Genomic DNA, 12,554 nt, shown 5'->3' on the forward strand with positions numbered 1-12,554 from the left:
AGTGTAAGCTGAATAAACCCTTTCTTCTCCAACTTGCTTCCCAGTCGTGATGTTTGTGCAGGAATAGGAACCCTAAGGCAAGCCAGAGGGAACTATGATGTTATACAGTTGTATTTTGACATTATGTGTTAAGTAAAGGAGTACTGGTTAGAAACTGGTCTATGTCCAGGGCACCTGCTTCAAGGTTCTTAATTTATTTCCCGAGACATTTGCTCTGGAGCTCAGAGTGATAAGGGGACAAAGGAATGGGTCAGTTGCATGTAGTTAATTTGGGACAACAGGCAATAGGTTACATATTTTTAGAGAACAGCAATTCATATTCTTTACTGGTTAACAGACAATTAGGAAAACATTTGGAGAAGTGGGATAGGGGTTCATTCCTAGGCCTGAGACCTTGACCTTGACAGCATGATGGAGAAGTTGTTCCTGAGATGGCTGGACTCAGGTAACTGTTTACGATAGAAGCTGTTCAATTAGAGGGAATTCCCTAGATTCTCTGGACCTGGAACCTTAAATTTAGTTTCTCTCTATGATTAAATCGAGTCTGAAAATGAAAAGGTAGTACTTAGAATACATTTCTTTTACTTGTTCCCCAAAGAAGTACACACAGTTTAGTTGTTTCACATTACGTTAGGCTAGTCTCCACAGTTTAGGCCTCAATTCTCCAAAACAATATGCTTTCCGAGTAATTGGACTCCATGGTGATTGACCAATGTGTATAATGTAAATTTGAAAATTAAAAATCAGCCATATATGAAATCAGAGCAAAGAAGGAGACTGTGCCCTATCAATCTGCAGCAAAATGGCATTTTATTCTCATAGAAGTTCAGAGAAAGAGGGGCTAACATGTCATTAAGGGCTTCAGGGTGTGGGTGAATTACTTATAATTGTAGGCATGGAAAATGAACACGTGTTTTTCTCTCTCAGATGCTTCATCTATCTTTCCATTCTTCTCTCTTCCACAGGGAGGTGACCTGCTCGGATGATATTGGTAAGCGTTCTTTTCTAACCTCTTCAACCCCTTTGTACACTAGAGCCTAGGAGGTGATGAGAAAAAGTAGTTAGGTGGGGGTGACATCTTTTTCCTCCTATACCATGCCGCGATTGCTTTCTTCTCTCCAACAGCACAGTTTCTCTACTATTCTGTGGTGAAAGCAGCAGGGTGAGTCTGGTGTTGTGTTTCTAGTACTCCTAATTTGTCCAAATGCTACCCATACAGTTTTCGTTTTGTTGCTACATTTTCCTTGAGTTGCTGTGTTTTGAGATCATCCTCACATCCTGTCTGCATTACTGATCAAGACACAGATGCCTGAGAGGGCAAGAACAGACTTGGCTATGCATTTAATTCTCCATAGTTTATGAAATATAAGTGTTCGTCGCCTCTAACGTTAAGTTAAAGACAAATAATATATGAAAATCATCTGAGGGACATCTCACAGAAGTTACAGTTGCCCAGTTTTCATAGATTTAATCTTACTTCCATTGAGTCTTTTAAAATTAATCAGAAGGGCTGCTACAACACCTCCCTGTTTTGAGAGTCAGTGTGAATGAGAATCAGAGGAGGCTAGGAAGACTTCTACATTGAGAGCCACACACTTTGGAAGCTTCTGTTCACTTAAAGTCACTGCTCATTTGAGCTCCTAGTGAACAGCACCGACCAACCTCTTATGCCATGCTGGAAATGAGTGAATCTGCAGGTGTTTCATGGATGATAGTTGGGGTATGACTTCCTTTCAGGACTGTAGATTTTGAGATGAAAGAACAGGAACTGATCTGAGATTCTCCTTCTCTTTTGTCTTTTACATTCATAGTATTATCTATTTAAGGTGCCAAATCTAAATGCAGTCACATTTGGCAAATGTATCTGTTTTCTCCTGGGTTGTGAGGGTAATAGAGACACTCGTAGACAGTGGCTAGTTCAGTGCTTTCTCTAAGAGTTCTGAGAAAGTTGTTTAGCTTGATAGACACTTTAAAGAAACCTCCATGTCATATCTCTCAGTAAGTAGTAAGACAGACCTTGAGAAACCTAAAGGTATGAAAGTCTAGAACCATTATACAGAGCTAGGAACAGGACAATGTCTAAAGTTAATTACATACAGAAAGCCAGCAATGTTTTCTGAATGGCTCTAGCATCCTTGAATTGTTCAAGATATTTTCAAAACGTTTCTCCATGTGTAGGGTTAATTTTCTATTGGCTTAAAGAAAATGTTGTGGATATTTTCCTCAGTACCCTTCAAGACCATGCCACACAGATGAAAATATGGACATTATCTTTGAAATTATTTTCTCTATCTTCAGACACAGTAACACTACCTTTCAGGTCATTGGTAAGGTTTCAATTGGAAGTGTTTATAAAGGACTTATCTAAGGACCCCTGATTTAGAAGATCAGCAGTTGAAAAACACTGTTGGAGAGTTGGCTTTTTCTCTGTGGTAAGGTGTTCCCTAGCATGCTAGAGACCTTGTGTCCCATCCCCAACACGCTATCTTACTACCAAGCACTGTTCTTATGCACCTTCTAACAACCAGACCACATAGCGGGAAGCAGCACAGACACAAAAGCCTAGATGCTCGGGAGCCCTGGAATGGAATCACAGCGTCTACACACAGGGGATTTTCTGTACTACTTGGCTCCTGCAGTGTTGAAATTTTAAAGTCACTCAGTTAGTGAGATGGAAATAACTGGTGTTATTTGCTAATGTCTTAGGTTTAATTTTATCTATCCCCAAGTACAAAATGGTGGGTTTTTTTTTTGTGTGTGTGACCAATGACTAATACACAATTTGAAATTTTAAGAAATCTAAATTCTCTTATAAAAAAGTATTTAGGTGCCTGTGTATCCTGATAATAAACTCTCTTGCTGATTGCAAAAAAAAAGTATTTAGTATTTTTTATTTTGAATTTTTTCTTTCTTTTAATTGCAGCAAAATAGGCCTTGATACACACGAATTTTTCTTCCACATGGCTTGGGGATTGGTGTGTGTTTAGTTGACCCCTCTTCTATGATCAGGTATTTTCTTTTCTTGTGTATCTCTTTAAGGGGAAATAACCTCTGGGCTCTGCTCTATTCCTGCAGGCCCTGATTGCTGAGAGCTCAGGGAAAGAGATTTCAGTGTTTGTGAAGGATTAAGGAATATAAATCGACTTTATATAATATTCAAATATCAAGGTTTGGAAGGCAAAGGACCTTCCAGAAAGTGCACTTTAGGCAATACATCTCTATGACTTGCACTTCCAGACTAGCAGACATCACATTAAGATTGTAGAAAATGAGTGCCTTATTCATGCAATAAATCTTTCTTATGTAACCAGAACCCCTTGAAAGCCAGGCGCTAAGAGACAACACAGTATTATTATTATCTGCCTCGCAAACAGTGCAGGCTAATTTTAGTGACCTATTTTGCCTGTTTTCATCCTTCATTTGTATACTTGGCCTTGCGGATAGAGTAGTTTGAATACACATTATAGTCATATTTATGTGTATTCTTGCTAAGTGCTTTTCTTGAAGATGCATTATCAAGCATTCAACATAAACCACAGAGATAGAGCCATTTATCCTTGTTAGGCAGGCAAACAGAAGGAAGTTGCTCTGAGTACTATGCGGGGCCTGAGAAGCCTTTATTTAAGTCTAAGCTAATACAGAGAGAAGAGTCTTCAGCAGATTACCTAGGGTGTTATGGAAAGAAAATAATAATTTAAAATATGCATGCGCATGCTGGCCATTGCAAAGCTGAGGAGAGAGCCTTGAAGTACTAAAGAACTCATCCCAAGTGACAACAGTATGCCAGAATGTGCAATGGATGATTCCTTTAGGGCATAGGTAATGCACCGATCAAGGGGTGGGTGCTATTATCCCTATTGTATATATTAGAATAAAAGCTGTCAGGTTGATGATTCTCTTAACAGCCATGAATGTGGTGTACAGCTGCAACTTCAGATTTGAATGAAATAAATTTGCCTCCTTGTACCAGCTCCACTTGAAGAACCAGGCAGGTTGAAAGAACAAGCTGTGTTTAAAGGAGAGCATCTCTGTGCCTATCGATAGGCACAATCACAGATCTATGGGAGGTCATAAAACCTATGTTGGGGACTCTGGGAAAATTTATAAATGGGAAAAATATAAAATGACAGAGGGAAACGTCTTCTTTATTCACTGAGAGCTTAGAGGACAGTGTAAAAACTGCCAGCATGCACTTCTTAGAACTAAGAACGGAAGAAAGACTAAGGGTAGAAACGAGATGTTGGAAGAGAACATAGGGTGAAGGAAAGAGATAACGGGAGGGAGTGTGAGCTTCGCGGTTATCCAGGGGGTAAGAAAAAGGACAGGCTCCTTATTCCCTCCCTAGTGCTTCTGAATGCCCTTTGTTGAAAACTCTTAACTTAAAGTGGTATTGCTTTCTTTCACCTTTCCAAGACTTCTAAAATCAACTACAGTACTAGCCATGTACCTTAGGAGAGATGAAAGGAAAGGAAGAAGTGAGGGAAGGAAAGAAAAAAGGAAAAGAGAAAGGCGAAAAAACAAGGAAAAGGACCTGGGGAAGGAAGGAAGGAAGAGGAAGGGGTAATATCTGGGCAAACAGTGATGGTTTCAGTCTTGACAACGTGGCAATATCTAAAATAACCTCAGAGGTAAGCTTTTGGGCATGCCACTGGGGGTTATACTTAGCAACAGCAGCCTGCCGTGCCTGCCCAGAGGCCTGGACAACTCAAAAAGTAACGTGTGAGCCACCCCTGCTTTCATAGGACACTGACTGCTTCCTTTCCGTGAAGACACTGTGTCCAAGAGTGTATTCCACACTCTTGCACTCATACCTCTCCTGTCATGTTGGATTTAATCACCTGAAATGCTAAGCCAAACTAAATCTTGCTTCCTTCAGCATCTTTTGTCAACCACGAGAACATGGCCACTGAATCAACTAAATAGAGCTCATACTGGCTCACAGAGGCCAAAGTGGCAAGCACAAGGCCTGCAGGATTTGAACCACATCCAGTGTGTGTGCGCGTGTGCGCGCGTGCGCATGCGCATGCACCTGCGCGCGCACGCATTATAAGCATTAGCTTGGTATTTTATGAGACTCTTAACAGTGGGGGCTAGTGTTCTCTGATTCTGCTTGGTCTTGGGCTTCCTTTCCACCTATTGGGTTGCCTCGTTCAGTCTTCATATAAGGGATTTGGCCTTGTCTCATTTTTCTTGTTCTGTCTTGTTTAGTTGTAGTCTCCTAGAGGCCTGCTCTCTTCTGAAGGGAACTGAATGTGTAGATCTGGGGGGGAAGGGGAGGCATAGCGAGGGAAAGCTGGGATGAGGGAGCAGAAGCTGGTTGAGATAAGAAGATATTTTCGGTTTTAAATGTTATTTTATCATAGTAACAAGCATCATAACTAGTAACAGAAAATTAGCTTCTAAAAGTGGATCTTTTCCTCCAGTAAATGATCCATGTGGGTCTTTGGCATTTGGAACTGTTTATCAAAAGGAATGTGGGAGAGCTTACAACTTCGATCAAGAAAAAGCTCTACATAGCTATAAGCAGAGCTTAATGGGATATTCTGGTGGGATCTTGGAAAACAAACATGCAGAAAATCATGGATAGTGGAGACCTGATTTTGTGAAGTTTAAACAAACAGGAAAGAAAGAGTCTATCAGGAGCAAGGCCTTGGGCTCTTTTGTGATATTGTGGCAAACAAGCTAGCTTCATTCTTCCCATGCCCTAAGACCCTAATGAGGTTAAATTAAAGGTAATGGACTAGTTTATTCAACTGGATACATTTCAAGACCAGAAAGCATTCAGGCTGTGGCAAGGCTGCTGCCTCCTGCGCTTATCTGTCACCATAGCTTAAAAGAAGAAAACAGTGAACAGAAAGAAAAAAAAGATGTGTGTGTTTTGTTAATCCAAAGCTGATGAGCAGATTTTAAGTTCCAGCCAAAGCACATACTGAAAAAGAGGTGGTAATTATCATATAAATAGACTGTTATTTAACATTTTTATAAATATATTTTTGTCATGTTTTCTATCTCCCTACATTTCACAGTTCCTCTCAACCTCCCTCTACACCCAGTGCCATGGCCCCTTTCTTAAAAGCAAAACCAAAAAACAGCAACAAATGAACAAACATCCCACAAAACAAAAACTTAAAATCAACCAACTTAAAGACAGCTTTAAAGAGAGGGAAAGGGAGAGGGAGAGGGAGGTGGAGAGGGAGAGGGAGGTGGAGAGGGAGGTGGAGAGGGAGAAGGAGAGGGAGAGGGAGAGGGAGAGGGAGAGGGAGAGGGAGTGGGAGTGGGAGAGGGAGAGGGAGACCGAGGGAGAGAGAGAGAGGTGGGGAGAGAGAGCGAGAGAGGAGAGAGACCCAAACAAAACAAAATGAAACAATTATTTCTGGGCAGGAGTTCTACCCTGGTGTGTGATTGATAAACTCAGTGTCACTCCTTTGGAGAAAACTGGTTTACTTTTTGCCAACAAGTATCAATCACAAATAGTGTCCTGGTTAAGGATGGGAGCTTGAGTCCTCTTGCTCCTCCTCTCAATGTTGGGATCCCCAGTTTACCCATTCTTCAAGAGAGATGCTTCTTTTTTCAGTACATGGGAAGGAAGGAAGAGAGAGACTCACAACTCAACAATGTGTAGACAGTGAGAAACCTGGGACCACTCAGTCCTAGATGAAAGTCTTTATGAAACTTCTCCACTCAGGCTCAGGGATTATGCAGAAGAGGAGGCAGACAGATTATAAGACCTGGTTGTAATAAAAGACTCCAAGACAACAGTTTCTTCCAGATATAACGGGAGCGGGGAACATATGAACTCACAGAGACAGTGGCAGCATGCACAGGGCATGCAGTGGTTGGGTGTGGTTATTAGGGAGAGATCTCTTATTCAGCACTGGGACAATAGGAAGGGTGTCCTAGTGACAAGCGCTCACCTCCTATCATGGTAGCAAAAACCCATCAGCATTATCCACATGGTCCTGGCTCTAAGTGTTACCTATGCAATATTGTGGGAGTCATGGAGTATTGTGTCATGGTTTTATAGACAGTGGCAATATGAGGTAGCAGGCGGCAGTGTCTGCAATGAGGAACTGGGAAAACTTTGTAAAGTGTGAAGGTGAGCCTTACATTACAGTGGAGACCACAGGATGTGGGAGATGGCAGAATCATGGATAGTGGCTGAGGAAAACCTCATTCATAAAACAGAGCAGTTAAGGAGGGAGGTTTTGTGTGTGCAACAGGGAGCAGGGCTCGAGGGACATCGCTCTCTAAGTTCCTGGGAGCTTAGATGATTTCATGATGTGTAATCTGACTATTCAGGATTTCGTGTTTGCGCTGCTGGGATTTGTTCTTGTTTTGGTCCATTTTCCCCCTGCTATTTCTCAACTCTTTCCCCTTGGAATTGAAATATTTATTTTATGCCGTGATGTGTTTGAAGTCTATAATTTGTTTTCTGATGTTACAGCAATTCAAATTTAAGATGAGAATTGAAATTTTTTGAGAAGCAACCATTAAGGTGTACTTTACTTTTTTAAATAATTTTATTTTTCTTGGTTTATGTATTTACACTTCAAATGTTATCCACTTTCCTCCCTCTCCCTTCCCCCTGCTTCTATGAGGATGCTCCTATTCCCTTCCACCCACTCCAACCTCAAAGCCCTTGCATTACCCTACATTGGGGAAACAAGCCTTCACAGGATCAAGGGCTTTTCCTTCCATTTGCACTGGACAATGCTATCCTCTGCCACATATGAGGCCGGAGTCATTGGTCTCTCCATTGGTTGGTAGTTTAGTCCCTGGGAGCTCTGGTGGGGTTTGGTTGGTTGATAGTGTTGTTCTTTCTATGGTGTTACAAACCCATTCAACTCCTTCAGTCTTTTCTCTAACTCCTCCATTGAGGTCTCCTTTGTTCCGTCCAATGGAGAGCTGCAACCATCCTCATCTGTATAAGTAGGGCTCTGGCTGAGCCTCTCAGGAGACACCCATATCTGGCTCCTGTCGGCAAGCACTTCTTGGCATCAGTAATTGGTGGCTACTTATGGGATGGATCCCTAGATGTGGCAGCCTCTGGATGGCCTTTTCTTCAGTCCGGGCCCTACTCTTTGTCTCTGTATTTCCTTCCATGAGTGTTTTGTTCTCCCTTCGAAGAAGGAATGAAGCATCCACATTTTGGTCTTTCTTCTTCTTGGGCTTCATATGGTCAATGAATTTTTTTCTTCGGTATTCCAAGCTTTTTGGCTAATACCCGCTAATCAGTGAGTGCATACCATTTGCCTTCTTTAGTGACTGGGTTACCTCACTCAAGATGATATTTTCCAGTGCCATCTGTTTGCCTAAGAATGGCTTGGAATTGTTAAAGATAATAACGACAAGGAGTGGACAGCTATGGCTCAGAAGTGATATCTTTGGCTGTCAAACTGAAAAGCTATGAAGTTGTGGTGTTTCATACTGATTTGTCAACTGACAGGATCTAAAAGCTTAGATAGATAAACTTTCAGGCACACCTATGAAGGATTATCCAGCTTACATCAGCTGAGGTGAGAAGACCACTCCCCCTCACTTGGTTGGGTATGCTATTCCCTGCACTTGTGTCCTGGACTAAACATGAGCTTCCATTAGTCATCGCTTTCTGACTGTAGACTGAGAAGGACCAGTCACCTCCTGCCTTTCCTGCCACATCTACAAAATCTCCTGCAGCTAGAGACAAAATAAGCTGCTTTCATCAAGAACATTATCAAAACAATAAGGTGAGTCACTCATACAATGCAGAAAATATATTCTATAATATCAGAATGTGGTTGAACTGTCTTGTGCAAACCAAAACAAAACAGACACACACTCACTCACTAATCCCTCTACAGTGGCTACATCAGTCTTTGTGAAACACCGACCGGGAAGAAGATTGTTGATCTCTGCTTCTCTCCTGTGACAGTAGGCCATTAGTTACCAGATGCCTATTGTTCATGTCTGCAGTCAGCACCTAATCATGTCTGAACAGAAAGGGAAAATTCAATTCTCTCGGATCATAATATATTGTCAGTAAAATTGAATATAACTCCAACATTCAAAGAAAAGTAGTCAATAAATCTATGCAAACTCCTGGTACAATTTCTTACGGTTGCTATTTTTCCTGTTAAATAAGTACAACTTGATTTCCATAATGATACTAATTCTAATGTATTTTGTTTCTTAATCCCATCTGTGATTAGTCATCCCAAGAAATAATCACTTGGCGAGTAGCTTGGGATTAGATTTCTCAGTAGACATTAGTGCATGTTGCGCACTATGGTAGCCTAAGGCCTCCATCCCCACGTCACCTACTGAGTTGCCCCAGCTCGCTTTGTCGTCTTGCAAGGCTGCTCACAGGCATTTGCGGGTTTGCCAGCTCCCTGATCTGAGCACTATTTCAGTTACACTTGGCACTTGAATGGCTGGTATGAGACCTAGACCGCCCCATTAGTAATTTTTCTATTCAAACATATTCTGTAGCAACTTCCATTTAACATTTCAACGACTCTTTTGCTTTGGATAGATTCATAATCTGTTATACTTTGACACGTTGGCAGGAGGAAGGGTCAACTGATGTTTCTCTGACTTTGATGATGTTCTCTTGTATTTACTGTTCTTTGAAAATGTATGTATCACTAGTTTGTATCTCTGTGCGTATACGGTATGTGTATGGGGGCAGGGATGTAAATCAGAGGACAACTTTCAGAGGCCACCTCTTTTTTTCCAGTGTAGAAGTCAAACTCTGATTATCAGGTTCATTCAGCAAATCACTACACCTGTTGAATCGTCTTACCAGCCCTTCAAAATTTCTTCCATTGTGATTGACCTCATAGTTTAAAAAACAAACACAAAGTTTTTGACATAAGTGCTTTATTGATAGATTTTATATATATTTATATATATATATTTCTGTCCTACCTTCCAAAGGATCCCTACTGTGTATGTTTATGCTGTGGCACAATTTCAAAGTCCTTTTAATCTGAGGTTTCAATCAAATCATTATGAAATTATTAGTTCTTCCATACTAGTTAATTTACTGGAAAAAAACCTTTGTCATTTTAGTTCTCTTTATGAGACTAGCACTAAAAGTCTAGCACTATTTTGCTGTATTGCTGGAGTTATTGGGAAGATTTTGAGTCAGCATAAGTATTGCTAGGAATTTCAAGAACAAATAAACCCTGAAATTTTCTGCTTCAGAGCTCTTGTTATTTATTTATCAAAACAAATGCTTATTTCACTTCCATAGAAACATCCTGATTGTGGTGCTCTACCTGTAAACTGGCCTCAGAAGCCATGACTCTGAAATTTGGGTTCCTCTTAATTCACAAATTCTGGACTCTCCTAAGTTCTTAGAACTATCGACTGCCTGATTTAAATAGAGAGAAGGAAAGGAGAAGAGTGAAAGAAATACTCTGATGGGGAGAGGGGAAGTTCTGTGGTGGGAAAGGAGTAAAGGCCAGGCAAGTGTGACCAGAATGTATTCTCTACATGTATGAACTGTGAAAGTATGAATTAATAGTACTAAAAATACTAGACATGAAAAAAAAGAGTTTACCAGAGATGTTTTAGAGGGAGAGACAGATCATTTATATTCACATTTCTTCAAGTTTCTCTCCATTTAGTTTGATGTTGGCTACTGGTTTGCTGTATATGGCTTTTACTATGTTTAAGTATGGGCCTTGAATTCTTGATCTTTCCAAGACTTTTACCATGAAGGGGTGTTAAATTTTGTCAAATGCTTTCTCAGCATCTCATGAGATGATCGTGTGATTTGTTTTTCTTTGAGTTTGTTTATATAGTGCATTACGTTGTAGGATTTCCATATATTAAACCATCCCTGCATCCCTGGGATGAAGCCTCCTTGAACATGATGGGTGATTGTTTTGATGTGTTCTTGGAATCAGTGTGTGGGAATTTTATTGAGTATTCATGCATTGATATTCATTAAGAAAATGGTTTGAAGTTACCTCTGTTGGACCTTTGTGTGGTTTAGGTATAAGTGTAATTGTGGCTTCATAGAAGGAATTCGGTAGTGCTCCGTCTGTTTCTATTTTGCGGAATAGTTTGGACAGTATTGGTATGAGGTCTTCTATGGAGGTCTGATAGAATTCTGCACTGAACCCATCTGGTCCTGGGCTCTTTTTGGTTGGGAGACTGTCAATGACTGCTTCTATTTCTTTATGTGTTATGAAACTGTTTAGATGATTTATCTGATCCTGATTTAACTTTGGTACCTGATATCTGTCTAGAAAATTGTCCATTTCATCCAGATTTTCCAATTTTGTTGAGTAGAGGCTTCTGTAGTAGAATCTGATGTTTTTTGAATTTCCTCAGAGTCTGTTAATTTCTCTCCCTTTTCCTTTCTGATTTGTTAATTTGGATACTCTCTCTGTGCCCTCTGTTTAGTCTGGCTGAGGGTTTATCTATCTGGTTCATTTTCTGACATTTCTTAACCCATACCACTCTACAGTATCATATCCCCTTTCAAGCCACCTGCACAAATATTTTGGCAATGTCACTAGCTAACTAACTAACTAAATAACATAAATAACATAAAACAAACAAATAGATGTAAAGAGCAGAAATTGATCTTAGCTATGTTCTTTTCCCATGTAAATGGCAGTTCAAACCTGCAAAGGAAGCCCTCTCCACATGGTATATAAGCCATATGTCCAGCAGGTTCTATGAGTGGAAACAGCTTCTCTCAATCTCCCTGGCTAAGAATCTTCTTTGCTTCCTCTCTGTGGTGTAACAAAGTAGACAATTTATTTCTCCTCCTCAAATACTGTAATATGATTACAAGGATGGTAACCCTGAGGAAACTGAGGAAGCAAGCGCAGAAGGGGTCTAGGATTGATCTGTGATCTTCTATGCCTTGGCATGGCTGTTCCTCTGTACCCAAGTGTGCACAAGTATCTTCTGCATTGAGCTATTACCTGTTTTTACACCAGATTACGATGACCTCATACTTTTAACTTAACATGATGAGGGTAGTAAACACTTTCTCTAGGTAGGGCACTTTCTACACTGCTGGAAGGCACGGTTATGGGGAAGGAACATTTTAGCCCTCACTATTGACTTTTCTTATAGCTACAGTCATGTGCCAAAATCTGCATCCATATTTCTTTGTCTAAAACTTATTTTTAAAACCTCTTTTATTATTTTAACCCTTTGCCTTTCTCTCTGAAGGTAATTATGACTTTCAGACTGCAATTAAATGGCATAATAAAAATCCATTTTTGTTTTTAGACCTTTTATTTACTTGAATTTTCCTAAATTAAAAGCGATCAAAAATTTCAAAACCTTATTTCTCTCATTGTTTTTAACTAGATGCAGCTGCCTTTCAGAAATATAGTCCCCTGCTCTCTAACTATGTAATCTTTCTCATTTCTACCTATAATTGGCCAGTTATTCTCTAGGTATCTCTTTCAATGCCTTCTCACAGCACACAATAGTATCCACTACACAGTAGTGTTTCGATGCTTCTAGCTATTTCTACTGGAACTGCTCCCAAAGATGAGATGTAGACTGGTGTTAACCATATTATAGGTGATGGTTGTACCAAA

Source organism: Rattus norvegicus, chromosome 1, assembly GCF_036323735.1.
Source record: "Rattus norvegicus strain BN/NHsdMcwi chromosome 1, GRCr8, whole genome shotgun sequence".
In the NCBI taxonomy this organism is placed as follows: Eukaryota; Metazoa; Chordata; class Mammalia; order Rodentia; family Muridae; genus Rattus; species Rattus norvegicus.